This window comes from Bos mutus, chromosome 21 (genome assembly GCF_027580195.1).
Source record: "Bos mutus isolate GX-2022 chromosome 21, NWIPB_WYAK_1.1, whole genome shotgun sequence".
In the NCBI taxonomy this organism is placed as follows: Eukaryota; Metazoa; Chordata; class Mammalia; order Artiodactyla; family Bovidae; genus Bos; species Bos mutus.
Genome location: NC_091637.1, coordinates 56,638,267 through 56,653,423, shown reverse-complemented (window position 1 = coordinate 56,653,423; position 15,157 = coordinate 56,638,267). Strand labels below are relative to the sequence as shown.

General features: G+C 41.5%; 1 pseudogene; it reads right to left on the bottom strand.

Moving 5' to 3' along the window:
• Positions 1-11,635: 11,635 nt before the first annotated feature.
• On the bottom strand, positions 11,636-14,112 carry LOC102281385 (serine/threonine-protein phosphatase PP1-gamma catalytic subunit B-like; annotated as a pseudogene).
• Positions 14,113-15,157: the final 1,045 nt, after the last annotated feature.

Genomic DNA, 15,157 nt, shown 5'->3' with positions numbered 1-15,157 from the left:
TGAGCGGCCAGGAACCTAGAGCAGCCACCTGGAGGCGACTCAGGCAGCAGCGCCGCCAGCTGCGGGGTCCTCGCGCCTGGCCACGCCCTTTCGCCGCCTGTGGCGAGAAAGGAAAAGGGCAGGGCTTGCGTGCGTGTGACGTTGCTCGCCTCCCTGGGACCACGGCCCGCACGCGGCCGACACAACATTAGAGGCCACGCCCATAAGGGGGCGGTCCCCTCTGCGGGCCTCTTTGATGGCAAGGGTGGTCCTCCCCCTTGAAGGAGAAAATAGGACTGAGACGCTGGTGTCCCTGCTGCCGTTTACTTTTACCGGTTCTTCCTCCGCCTGCTTAGATTTACGAAAAACAGTGTTGAGCAGGAGGTGGGAGTAAAGAAAATAAGTTTCAGAGCTTTACCAGAGCTGTAAAGACAAGATGATGAGAAGTGACTGGAGGTGGAAGAAGCACTTTAAATAATGTGGTCAGGGACGGTCTTACTCTGAGGAGGAAACATTTGAGCTGAGACCCAAAAGATAGAAATGGCCAGTAAAGGACTTTTCATACAGGTGTATTGTAGTTATCTTATGCAAGCTGTTCATTGAATATTTGAATTAAGTCTACAATTTTAGTAATTCAACAAATACTCAGCATTTACTTTGATCATAAAGAAAGTGAAAGTGAAATCTCTCAGTCGTACCCGACTCTTTGCCACCCCGTGGACTGTAGCCTTTCGGGCTCCTCCGTCCATGGGATTTTCCAGGCAAGAATACTGGAGTGGGTTGCCATTTCCTTCTCTAGGGGATCTTCCTGACCCAGGGATCGCACCTTGGTCTCCCTCATTGTTGGCAGACGCTTTACCGTCTGAACCACTATGGAAGTCATGTTGTATATGCTATGTTATGCTAAGTCACTTCAGTCGTGTCCGACTCTGTGCTGCCCCATAGACGGCAGCCCACTAGGCTCCGCCGTCCCTGGCATTCTCCAGGCAAGAACACTGGAGCGGGTTGCCATTTCCTTCTCCAATGCATGACAGTGAAAAGTGATAGTGAAGTCGCTCAGTCGTGTCTGACTCTTAGTGACCCCATGCACTGCAGCCTACCAGGCTCCTCTGTCCATGCAAGTTTCCAGGCAAGAGTACTGGAGTGGGGTGCCAGGCTACCACACTATTTCAAGAATTCCCACCCATACTTCCTAAGAGTCAGCATATACAGACCTACCACCCAGAAGTCACTGGGACTGGGCTACGTTAGCTAGAGAAACAGCACACCCAACAGAAAGAGGTTAGGACTTTGCCTTGTACAAGACACATGCAAAAAAACACTAACCACAGAAGAAAAGACTGCAATTTGGACTTTGTTAAAATTAATAATTTCTTTCCATCAAAAAAAGCAAAAGCAACAACAAAAACCAAGAAAGCATTAAGAGAATAAAAGGCAAGTCAAAGATTGGTAGAACATGTTTACAATACATATATCAGACCAAGGATTTGTATGCAGAGTATATAAAGCTCTCTGAGAAATCAATAAGAAATACCAATCAACCCAACCAAAATGGACCAATATCTTAAATAAGTACTTCACAAGAGAAAATATCCAACTGATCAAAGCACAGGAAAAAGTGGTCAACACTATTTATGAGTCATCAGATCAGATCAGATCAGATCAGTCGCTCAGTCGTGTCCGACTCTTTGCAACCCCATGAATCACAGCACGCCAGGCCTCCCTGTCCATCACCAGCTCCCAGAGTTCACTGAGACTCACGTCCATCGAGTCAGTGATGCCATCCAGCCATCTCATCCTCTGTCGTCCCCTTCTCCTCCTGCCCCCAATCCCTCCCAGCATCAGAGTCTTTTCCAATGAGTCAACTCTTTGCATGAGGTGGCCAAAGTATTGGAGTTTTAGCTGTAGCATCATCCCTTCCAAAGAAATCCCAGGGCTGATCTCCTTCAGAATGCACTGGTTGGATCTCCTTGCAGTCCAAGGGACTCTCAAGAGTCTTCTCCAACACCACAGTTCAAAAGCATCAATTCTTCGGTGCTCAGCCTTCTTCACAGTCCAACTCTCACATCCATACATGACCACAGGAAAAACCATAGCCTTGACTAGATGGACCTTTGTTGGCAAAGTAATGTCTCTGCTTTTGAATATGCTATCTAGGTTGGTCATAACTTTCCTTCCAAGGAGTAAGCATCTTTTAATTTCATGGCTGCAGTCACCATCTGTAGTGATTTTAGAGCCCAGAAAAATAAAGTCTGACACTGTTTCCACTGTTTTCCCATCTATTTCCCATGAAGTGGTGGGGCCGGATGCCATGATCTTCGTTTTCTGAATGTTGAGCTTTAAGCCAACTTTTTCAGTCTCCACTTTCACTTTCATCAAGAGGCTTTTGAGTTCCTCTTCACTTTCTGCCATAAGGGTGGTGTCATCTGCATATCTGAGGTTATTGATATTTCTCCAGGCAATCTTGATTCCAGTTTGTGTTTCTTCCAGTCCAGCGCTTCTCATGATGTCATCAGAGAAATGCAAAATTAAAATCAGAAAGAAATACTGTTTTTTTTAGCTGAGCATAGACTTTACAGACATATGTTTTAAATAACTAAGTTTCAAACACAGAGGTACATAAAAAAATAGCTGATAAACTTTTCTTATATTTCTTCACCAAAATGGAATCCTCATAATCATCGAAAATCCACCATCTTTCCACTAGATTTAAAAATAATATATTTGACATCAAAATATTATGAAAGATGTATAATGTCTTAATAACAAAAGGTTTAGCACTATCCCTTTAAAACTCCAAATTCTGTCTGTGTGTTTCAATTTAATCAATAAGGTTTTTGGATGTAAATTAAATAAACATTTATTTAATCACTGATTCATTCATGCAGGTGTTTGGTTCCCTAGATTCTTTATATTCCTTTTTTCGTGGATGGTAACAGAAGTAAATGATATTAGAGCCATGCAATAAAGAAATACTTTCACACATCCACCATAAGTGCTAAAACGTAAAAAGATGGAAATTGCCAAGTACTGGTGAGTTTATGGAGCTGCTAGAACACTCATGCATTTTCAACAGAACTCTAAGTAATAGAACCACTTTGGAAAACTTGGACTGTATCCATTGAACCTAAATATAGGCCTTCTCTTTGATCAGGCATAGGGCCACCCTATGAGTCAGAAGTTCCACTCAAGACAAATGGGGGCAAGCTCCATCAAAAGACATGTACAATGAAAAACAAGAAACTATACACACCACAACATGGATGAGTCAGACATACTTGAGTTAAATAGTGTTGAGTTAAAGCAGACACAAAAGACCACATACCATATAATTTTATTAATATGAAGGTCAGAACAGGTGAAGTTAATCTATGATTATAGAAGTTATAATAGTCGTTACCTTTGGGGGGCCAGACATTGACTAGGAGGGGTCAAGATGGAGGCTTCTAGGATCCTGACAATGTATATTGTATGTAAGAATTTATTAAGCTCTGTACTTAACAACTATTAACTTTATTGCATGTATGTTATCCCTCAATTAAAACAATTTTAAAAATAGACATACTCTTTGAGAAAGTGATTTCTCAATTTCAACTTTTAGGAAATTATCCTACTTAATAATTTTGCATATGTGTGAGTATATACACATATGCAAAATTATTAACTATAGCATTACTTATAATAGCCAGCATTGGAAACAAGTTAAATGTACACTGATTTAAAATCTTGGGGGGACTTCCCTGGTGGTCCAGTGGCTAAGAATCTGCACTCCCAATGCAGGGGGCCCAGGTTTGATCTCTGCTCAAGGAATTAGATTCCACATGCTGCAACTAAGATCCTGTGTGCCGCAACTAAGGCCTGGTGCAGCCAAATAAATAAAAAAATTTATTTGAAAAAGAAAAAACTTGGTATATTCATGCACTGGAATACTATGCAGGTGTTTTTTTAAGAAAATAAAAACAAAAATTCTTATGTAAGGATATAGAGTCTATGCCCTGACCAGTAATGCTGAAGAAGCTGAAATTGAACGGTTCTATGAAGACCTACAAGACCTTCTAGAACTAACACCCCCAAAAAGATGCCCTTTTCATTATAGGGGACTGGAATGCAAAAGTAGGAAGTCAAGAAACACCTGGAGTAACAGGCAGATTTGACCTTGGAGTACAGAATGAAGCAGGGAAAGGGCTAACAGACATTTGCCAAGAGAATGCACTGGTCATAACAAACACCCTCTTCCAACAACACAAGAGAAGACTCTACACATGGACATCACCAGATGGTCAATATTGAAATCAGATTGATTATATTCTTTGCAGCCAGAGATGGAGAAGCTCTATAGAGTCAGCAAAAACAAGACCGGGAGCTGACTGTGGCTCAGATCATGATGAACTCCTTATTGCCAAATTCAGACTTATATTGAAGAAAGTAGGGAAAACCACTAGACCACTCAGGTATGACCTAAATCAAATCCCTTATGATTATACAGTGGAAGTGACAAATAGATTCAAGGGATCAGATCTGATAGACAGAGTGCCTGAAGAACTATGGACAGAGGTTCGTGACATTGTACAGGAGACAGGAATCAAGACCATCCCCAAGAAAAAGAAATTCAAAAGCAAAATGGCTGTCTGAGGAGGCCTTACAAATAGTTATGAAAAGAAGAGAAGCAAAAAACAAAGGAGAAAAAGAAAGATATACCTATTTGAATGCAGAGTTCCAAAGACTAGCAAGGAGAGATAAGAAAGCCTTCCTCAGTGATTAATGCAAAGAAATAGTGGAAAACGATAGAATGGGAAAGACTAGAGATCTCTTCAAGAAAATTAGAGATACCAAGGGAACATTTCATGCAAAGATGGGCTCAATAAAGGACAGAAATGGTATGCACCTAACAGAAGCAGATATTAAGAAGAGGTGGCAGGAATACACAGAAGAACTGTACAAAAAAGATCTTCACGACCCAGATAATCATGATGGTGTGATCACTCACCTAGAGCCAGACATCCTGGAATGTGAAGTCAAATGGGCCTTAGGAAGCATCACTACAAACAAAGCTAGTGGAGGTGATGGAATTCCAGTTGAGCTATTTCAAATCCTGAAAGATGATGCTGTGAGAGTGTTACACTCAATATGCCAGCAAATTTGGAAAACTCAGCAGTGGCTACAGGACTGGAAAAGGTCAGTTTTCGTTCCAGTCCCAAAGAGAGGCAATGCCAAAGAATACTCAAAGAACCACAAAATTGTACTCATCTCACATGCTAGTAAAGTAATGCTCAAAATTCTCCAAGCCAGGCTTCAATAGTATGTGAACTGTGAACTTCCTGATGTTCAAGCTGGTTTTAGAAAAGGCAGAGGAACACAGATCAAATTGCCAACATCCTTTGGATCATCGAAAAAACAAAAGAGTTCCAGAAAAACATCTATTTCTGCTTTATTGACTATGCCAAAGCCTTTGACTGTGTGGATCACAATAAACTGTGGGAAATTCTGAAAGAGATGGGAATACCAGACCACCTGAATTGCCTCTTGAGAAATCTGTATGCAGGTCAGGAAACAACAGTTAGAACTGGATTTGGAACAACAGACTGGTTCCAAATAGGGAAAACAGTACATCAAAGCTGTATATTGTCACCCTGTTTATTTAACTTATATGCAGAAATATCATGCATGAGAAACACTGGGCTGAACAAAGCACAAGCTGGAATCAAGATTGCCTGGAGAAATATCAATAACCTCAGATATGCAGAAGACACCACCCTTATGGCAGAAAATGAAGAACTAAACAGCCTCTTAATGAAAGTGAAAGAGAAGAGTGAAAAAAATTGGCTTAAAACTCAACATTCAGAAAACTAAGATCATGGCATCTGGTCCCATCACTTCACAGCAAATAGATGGGGAAACGGTGGAAACAGTGACAGATTTTATTTATTTGGGCTCCCAAATCACTGCAGATGGTGACTGCAGCCATGAAATTAAAAGACACTTGCTCCTTGGAAGAAAAGTTATGACCAACCTAGACAGCATATTAAAAAGCAGAGACATTACCAACAGAGGTCCATCTAGTCAAAGCTATGGTTTTTCCACTAGTCATGTATGGATGTGAGAGTTGGACTATAAAGAAAGCTGAGCACTGAAGAATTGATGCTTTTGAACTGTGGTGTTGGAGAAAACTTTTTTTTTTTATTTTAATTGGAGGCTAATTACTTTACAATATTGTATTGGTTTTGCCATACATCAACATGCATCTGCCACGGGTGTACACGGCGGATGTTCCCCATCCTGAACCCCCCTCCCACCTCCCTCCCCATACCATCCCTCTGGGTCATCCCAGTGCCCCAGCACTGAGCATCCTGTATCATGCATCGAACCTGGACTGGCGATTCGTTTCACGTATGATATTATACATGTTTCAATGCCATTCTCCCAAATCATCCCAGCCTCTCCATCTCCCACAGAGTCCAAAAGACTGTTCTATACATCTGTCTCTTTTGCTGTCTTGCATACAGGGTTATTGTTACCATCTTTTTAAATTCCATATATATGCATTAATATACTGTATTGGTGTTTATCTTTCTGGCTTACTTCACTCTGTGTAATAGGCTCCAGTTTCATCCACCTCATTGGAACTGATTCAAATGTATTCTTTTTAATGGCTTAGTAATATTCCATTGTGTAGATGTACCACAGCTTTCTTATCCATTTGTTTGCTGATGGACATCTAGGTTGCTTCCATGTCCTGGCTATTATAAACAGTGCTGCAATGAACATTGGGGTACATGTATCTTTTTCAATTCTGGTTTCCTCGGTGTGAATACCCAGCAGTAGGATTGCTGGGTCATATGGCAGTTCTATTTCCAGTTTTTTAAGGAATCTCCTCACTGTTCTCCATAGTGGCTGTACTAGTTTGCATTCCCACCAACAGTGTAAGAGAGTTCCCTTTTCTCCACACCCTCTCCAGCATTTATTGCTTGTAGATTTTTGGATAGCAGCCATTCTGACTGGCATGAAATGGTACCTCATTGTGGTTTTGATTTGCATTTCTCCGATAATGAGTGATGTTGAGCGTCTTTTCATGTGTTTGTTAGCCATCTGTATGTCTTCTTTGGAGAAATGTCTATTTAGTTCTTTGGCCCATTTTTTTATTTTTCTGGAATTGAGCTGCAGGAGTTGCTTGTATATTTTTGAGATTAATTTTTTGTCCGTTGCTTCATTTGCTATTATTTTCTCCCATTCTGAAGGCTGTCTTTTCACCTTGCTTAGAGTTTACTTTGTTGTGCAGAAGCTTTTAAGTTTAATTAGGTCCCATTTGTTTATTTTTGCTTTTATTTCCAATATTCTGGGAGGTGGGTCATAGAGGATCCTGCTGCGATTTATGTCAGAGAGTGTTTTGCCTATGTTCTCCTCTAGGAGTTTTATAGTTTCTGGTCTTACATTTAGATCTTTAATCCATTTTGAGTTTATTTTTTGTGTATGGTGTTAGAAAGTGTTCTAATTTCATTCTTTTATAAGTGGTTGACCAGTTTTCCCAGCACCACTTGCTAAAGATACTGTCTTTTCTTCATTGTATATTTTTGCCTCCTTTGTCAAAGATAAGGTGTCCATAGGTGTGTGGATTTATCTCTGGGCTTTCTATTTTGTTCCATTGATCTATATTTCTTCTTTGTGCCAGTACCATACTGTCTTGATGACTGTGGCTTTGTAATAGAGCCTGAAGTCAGGCAGGTTGATTCCTCCAGTTCCATTCTTCTTTCTCAAGATTGCTTTGGCTATTAGAGTTTTTTTGTATTTCCATACAAATTGTGAAATTATTTGTTCTAGCCCTGTGAAAATATCGTTGGTAGCTTGATAGGGGTTGCACTGAATCTATAGATTGTTTTGGGTAGTATACTCATTTTCACTATATTGATTCTTCCAATCCATGGACACGGTATATTTCTCTATCTATTGGTGTCCTCATGAGAAATGCTGGACTGGAAGAAACACAAGCTGGAATCAAGATTGCCAGGAGAAATATCAATAACCTCAGATATGCAGATGACACCACCCTTATGGCAGAAAGTGAAGAGGAACTCAAAAGCCTCTTGATGAAAGTGAAAGTGGAGACTGAAAAAGTTGGCTTAAAGCTCAACATTCAGAAAACAAAGATCATGGCATCCGGTCCCACCGCTTCATGGGAAATAGATGGGGAAACAGTGGAAACAGTGTCAGACTTTATTTTTCTGGGCTCCAAAATCACTACAGATGGTGACTGCAGCCATGAAATTAAAAGATGCTTACTCCTTGGAAGGAAAGTTATGACCAACCTAGATAGCATATTCAAAAGCAGAGACATTACTTTGCCAACAAAGGTCCGTCTAGTCAAGGCTATGGTTTTTCCTGTGGTCATGTATGGATGTGAGAGTTGGACTGTGAAGAAGGCTGAGCACCAAATAATTGATGCTTTTGAACTGTGGTGTTGGAGAAGACCCTTGGGAGTCCCTTGGACTGCAAGGAGATCCAACCAGTGCATTCTGAAGGAGATCAGCCCTGGGATTTCTTTGGAAGGGATGATGCTAAAGCTGAAACTCCAGTACTTTGGCTACCTCATGCAAAGAGTTGACTCATTGGAAAAGACTCTGATGCTGGGAGGGATTGGGGGCAAGAGGAGAAGGGGACGACAGAGGACGAGATGGCTGGATGGCATCACTGAATCGATGGACGTGAGTTTGAGTGAACTCCGGGAGTTGGTGATGGACAGGGAAGCCTGGCGTGCTGCGATTCTTGGGGTCGCAAAGAGTCAGACATGACTGAGCGACTGATCTGATCTGATCTGATTAGTGTCCTCTTTGATTTCTTTCACCAGTGTTTTATAGTTTTCTATATATAGGTCTTTTGTTTCTTTGGGTAGATATATTCCTAAGCATTTTATTCTTTTCGTTGCAATGGTGAATGGAATTGTATCCTTAATTTCTCTATTTTCTCATTATTAGTGTATAGGAATGCAAAGGATTTCTGTGTGTTGATTTTACATCCTGCAACTTTACTATATTTATTGATTAGCTCTAGTAATTTTCTGGTGGAGTCTTTAGGGTTTTCTATGTAGAAGCTGAAGCTGAAACTCCAATACTTTGGCCACCTGATGCGAAGAACTAACTCTTTTGAAGAGACCCTGATGCTGGGAAAGATTGAAAGTGGGACAAGAAGGGGTCGACAAAGGATGAGATACTTGGATGGCATCACCGACTCAACGGACATGAGTTCAAGTAAACTCCGGGAGTTGGTGATGGACAGGGATGCCTGAGTGCTGCAGTCCATGGGGTGGCAAAGGGTCAGACATGACTGAGCAACTGAACTGAACTGAACTGAAGGATATATAAAGAGCTCCAGGATCTTAACAACACATGATGTTTAAGAAAAAAAAAAGAAGTTAAAAAAATGGTGTTTGTATGTTATCATTTGTGTAGAAATATCTTTTATGAGTAAAATCTCTTTCTTTGCCTCCTTGGAAAACTTGGCTGGGCAACACACGGGAGAGGGTGGTTTTTTCTTCAATGAATCCTCTTTGGGATGCGCCCTTTGAACACTGTACCATAAGAATGTATTTTTTTTAATATTAAAGCAATTCTTAACTTTGAACATCCTTGGAGGCCTAATGCACTCCCCATGTCTTCATAGCCCTGCCTCTCAGTACCTCCTGACACCCTTCGTTTATGTGTCCTGCCCAGCCCAGCAGGCTTTCTCCAGGGATTTTGTGACCCTCATTAGAAGGTTCCTATATTCCTTCAACACCAGGTTTTTATGATTCTACTCCTTGTTAAGCAGCTCTGAAGGACGAAATTGTGAACCTCTTTGTGCATTTCTATCTTCCAGCAGCAGGAGGCACTTAATACTTAAAAATATGTACATGCATATCATATTTGGATTAACAAGTAAAATGAGGATTGGTGGACTGTTTTGTTTATAGAGCACAGAATGTAATATTTCCATAAATCTGCCCTAGATGACACCCAGGAATTTCATATTCCTGTACCTGTTTGGGAGTTCCTCCAGCTTGACAGGCCATTTCTGGCGAATTCGGTGTCATCTGGAATGCTAAGACGCTCCTGGAGATGAGTCCCTCTGCCATGGCACTCCTGATGAAACCTCCTAGGCCCCCATTTACCCCTCATTCTCAGAGTGTCATGAGCATTTTCTGCTCAGAAGCCTCCCACCCCCATTTGACCCTATGTGGGCAGCAGGGCTGGTTGGAGAAGAGGCTTTGAATTTTCCTGGAAATAACACGTGCCTGAGAGTCAACAAACAGCATGCTGTGCCTTGTTTTGGTGTCATAACAACTCCCTTTCTCTCTCAGGGCCTCAGTTTCCTCATCTGTAAAATGGGTGGTTAGTGGTTTTGAAGGTGTATATGAGTGATTTTTATACCATGGTGTTCTTTCAAGGACATCTTATGTCTATGCCTCATACATAAAGTGCATCCAAGTGAAGCACTCCTGATTAAAGACTGTAGATGAAGAGGGTGAAGATGGGGAAGAGGATATGCAGATCCCCTTTCCAGTGTTTCCCATGCCCCACCAAGAAGCCAAGAAGCTCCTGATGTAGCTTCTAGGGAGTTCAAAATGTCTCTGCACCTGTACTGGGTGTTTTTTTTTTTTTTTTGCCATGCCGTAAGGCTTGTGGGATCTTAGTTCCCTGACCAGGGATTGAACCTGATCTGTCAGTGAGAGTGTCAAGTCTCAACCACTGGACCACTAAGGGGTTCCCTGGGTGTTCTTTAAGAGCCTCACTTTGAGGTTCTGGGGTTCTGTGGAAGACTAGTCCTGCTTGGGTGCAGGGAAGGGACCTACATCTTATCTTCTTTGTGCCATGAACCCTTTTGCAGAATTGTGTGGCTATCTTTTTTTTTTTTTTATAATTTTTTTCTATTTTTAAATTTTTATTATTTATAATTGAGGGCAGGAGGAGAAGAGGGCAACAGAGGATAAGATGGTTGGATAGCCTCACCAACTCAATGGACATGAGTTTGAGGAAACTCCGGGAGATGGTGAAGGACAGGGAAGCCTGGTGTGCTGCAGTCCATGGGGTTGCAGAGTTGTACACGACTTAGCAACTGGGAAACAACGATGGCTGTGCTGAGTCTTTGTTGCTGCACACAAGAGGGCTTTCTCTAGTGGTGAGTGGGGAATACTCTCTAGTTGCAGTGTGCAGGCTTCTCCTTGCAGTGGCATCTCGTTGCGGAGCACAGAATGCGGGGTGTGTGCAATTCACTAGTTGTGGCATATGGATTTCGATGCCCTGCAGCATGTGGAATCTTCCCAGACCGGGGACTGAACCCATGTCCCCTGCATTGGCAGGAGGATTTTCAACCACTGGACCACCAGGGAAGTCTTCGTTGTTTTATTTTTAACAAGTTCATCATTTAAGAAGTCTGAATTCATTCTCATCACATGATATTATACACAGTCATCTGCTGAAACAATTCTTTTTAACAGATCACAGTTTTAAAAAGTCATAGGTATTGTAAGTTCTGTATAAACTAGTGGATAGTAAGTTGATTCCTTTGTTCTGATTTATAAGCCTCAACTTCACTATTGAATAAAGAAAGTAAAGCAAAGAAAGCATAATTGGTCACTTGTTTAGAACAGCATTATTTCTGTAATTTGAAGCTTTCTAAATGGACAGGTTCAGACCTGGTGTAACAGGATTACTTAATGAATAGGCTATAGTGAAATTGTACAAAAGGTTATTAACTTTAATCATTAATAGCTTAAGGAACACTATGTTACTAATTGCTATTCAAATTCAAAAACCTATTTTTGAATCCTCAGGAAGTAGCTTGTGTACACAATTAAGCCACCTTATACTCAGAGGAGTGTCAATATGTAGACACTCAATGTTCAACAAAAGCTTTGGCTTTAGGGAAGACAGAAACATTTAAAATAATGACTTTAATCATCATTTTAAGTATATGATAGGGCTTCCCTGGTAGCTCAGTGGTAAAGAATCCGCCTGCAGGATTTGCATGCAGGACACGCGGGGGGTTTGATTCCTGGGCTGGGAAGATTCCCTGGAGAAGGAAATGGCAACCCACTTTAGTATTCTTGCCTGAAAAACCCCATGGACAGAGGAACCTGGTGGGCTACAGTTCATGGGGTCGCAAAAGAGCTGGACATGACTTAGCAACTAATCAACAACAACAAGGGAAAGTGTGCTTTAATTAAATACATATCATACCAGTGATGCTGGCAAGGTTGAAAGTTACTCCCAACTTGGACAGCTATAAAAATGTGTGTACATGATAAGACAGTAAGATAAAAAGCAATCCTTTTGAAACAAAGGTTTAAAAATATTTTGTTCACAGCGGTTTGTATCAACAGTATGCATTTTATGATGATAACTTGTACAGATAGAGCACCCTAGGGCTCTCTTTATATCTTAAAGAAAACGAACATTCACATTATTCATGGGTTGTAGTGAATTTAAAACAGATCAGTTGTACACTTACCTCCTAGACAGGATAAACTGTCCCGAGACTTTCAGCTTTAATACCATCATTAAAGTTGTTTGCAAAAGGAACAGAGAATTAAAAAACAAAACAAAACTGTACAAAAATAAAACATTTTTTTCCTGGGTGTGGAGAGTTTCCTATTTGCTGTTATAACAAGCAAATATCATTCATTAAGTCAAAAATGGGAGGAGCAGGCTCACCAACACTATTTGAGCAAGCTGGACAATCCACATAATTTAAAAAATGAAGGTTGTACACTCTATATCACAAGTTCCAATTAAGCAGTGTCAAAATGACACCCATTTCTTTGCTTGCTTTGTGGTCACACCCCTTGGGGATGTTAATGGATCTCCTGGCATTCAGCTTCTTTTTCTCTGCAAGTTTTGAAATCTGAAAAAGACTTTGTCCACACTTAGCGTGGTATCTCCATTGTCAAACTCTCCACAATAATTGGATGCAGACAACAGAGTGATCGAATGCTTCTTGGCAAAAAATTCATACCCTTCTTCTACCACCTTATAGGCTCTACATATAAGACCCAAATCATACTTATGGAGAAGGCAATGGCATCCCACTCCAGTACTCTTGCCTGGAAAATCCCATGGATGGAGGAGCCTGGTAGGCTGCTGTCCATGGGGTCGCGAAGACTCGGATACGACTGAGGGACTTCACTTTCACTTTTCACTTTCATGCATTGGAGAAGGAAATGGCAACCCACTCCAGTGTTCTTGCCTGGAGAATCCAAGGGAGGTGGGAGCCTGGTGGGCTGCCATCCATTGGGTCACACAGAGTCGGACACGACTGAAGCGACTTAGCAGCAGCAGCAGCAGCGTGGTATCTCCATTGTCAAACTCTCCACAATAATTGGGTGCAGACAACAGAGTGATCGAATGTTTCTTGGCAAAAAATTCATACCCATCTTCTACCACCTTATAGGCTCTACATATAAGACCCAAATCATACTTATGGAGAAATTTGCCAACCACTTCTGCACCAAGTGTGAAGGACACTCCTCTGTCATTTTTATCCTAAGACAACTTTACCCAGGTCACACCGCAAAAGGTCACAAAGAAGACCTTGATCTGGTACATCAGAGGGTCACATAGTTTTCCAAATCTGCTCCATAGATTGAGGATCTGGTGACAAACCTCTAGGACAGCAGAGTATTTTCTTGACCAAGAAGGCTGCTACTGGTAAACAGGTAAAGCAGTCTGTGAAACATGTTTTCCATAATGTAACTTTATATCTTTTACATTCTTCACAAAATCCATACATTCTATTGATAATGGCACATTTGTGGTTTCTTCTGAGAAGAAAAAAGTCTCTGGATAATCAATTTTTTTCTTTAGCCAATAAAAGGCAGATAGTCTCCAAAGTCTGTGTCGGCCACTATAGTTTGCTTCCTAGTGGGAAACCACCACACTCCAAAAGTTGAGACAAATCCAAGTATTGCCTGTGGGTATCATCACTATTTTGAGCAATGCTTCAAGTTCTAGTAGGATGGGCTGACTCAGAAAGATTTGGCAGAACTTTAAGCACAGTTCTCTTTTTTTGTTTTCCTTGTAGCCAGACATCCTTGTGTGGCTTAGACCCTCTCATTTGCAGCAGTCATTGGTTGAGGCTGTTGATGTTGAGTTTATCTGTATCTGCCATCACCTACTCACAGTTGACCCTCCTGCAGGCGTGGGCTCACACCTGGGGATTTATACCTCCTTTCCCAAGGCCAGGAGCACAGAGGTGGCTGTGGTGGTGGTGGAGGTGATGACAGAAGCCACAGTGGGTCCCCTCCTTTGGCCTCATTCCCTGCATCCTCTTTCTCTCCTTATTGGAATCCTGAGGCAGAATTGTGTTTTTCGATGCATAAAATAATATGCACAGGATGATAAAAGAAACTAGATTGGAAATTATTAAAATACAGTTATCAAAAATTTTTAGATTATGTGATTCAATAATCTATGTACTTTTAAAATAACACATCAAATAACAGTGTGTAAAATGAAACCCAGCCTCCCTACTCTGGCCCACAAGGTGTCGCTGAAAATCTCGGCTCTCTATGCACCCATGCCAAATGGAAATACGGAGACAGAGGTTTGGAGGAAAGAGAAGGCGTAGCTTTATTTCTTTGCCAGGCAAAGAGGAGACACAGTAGGCTAGTGGCTCCAGAACTGTGCCTGCCCTGGAGGAGTTAGCGAGAAATTTTATAGTCAGGGCTGGCAGTCTGGAGAAGGAAATAAGGCTCAAGGCAGTGACAGGCTCGCATTCTTGTTTCTTTTGCAAAATTTCAAAACAGCCACAGCTGGCATCAGGCATAACTGGGGTTGGTCCTCTCTGCAGTGATCTGTTCGTGACGTTCCTTCTGAAGGTGTGGGGGAAAAGAACGCCAAGTGCAGGATAGAATTCACAGACTCTGAGAGTGATTAGCTTGGTGAAGGAGCAGTCTGGCTACGTGTGTTTGTTAGTAGTAACAGCGAAAGAGTAACCAAGGTTGCTTAACTCTTTTGGTCCTGTTTAAGCTGTTTCTCCAGCCTGTTCACTGTTCTCTTATTCCCTTATTTATGAGAAAAGTCTCATTTCTATTTCTCCTGCAGCAAAGGCCTTGCAGGATCTGGCCCAAGTTGCCCCTGCCATCTCCATCTAGAACTGCTCTTCCTTAGACTCACAGCGTCCGGCCATCCTACCCTCAAGAACACTGGCTTTG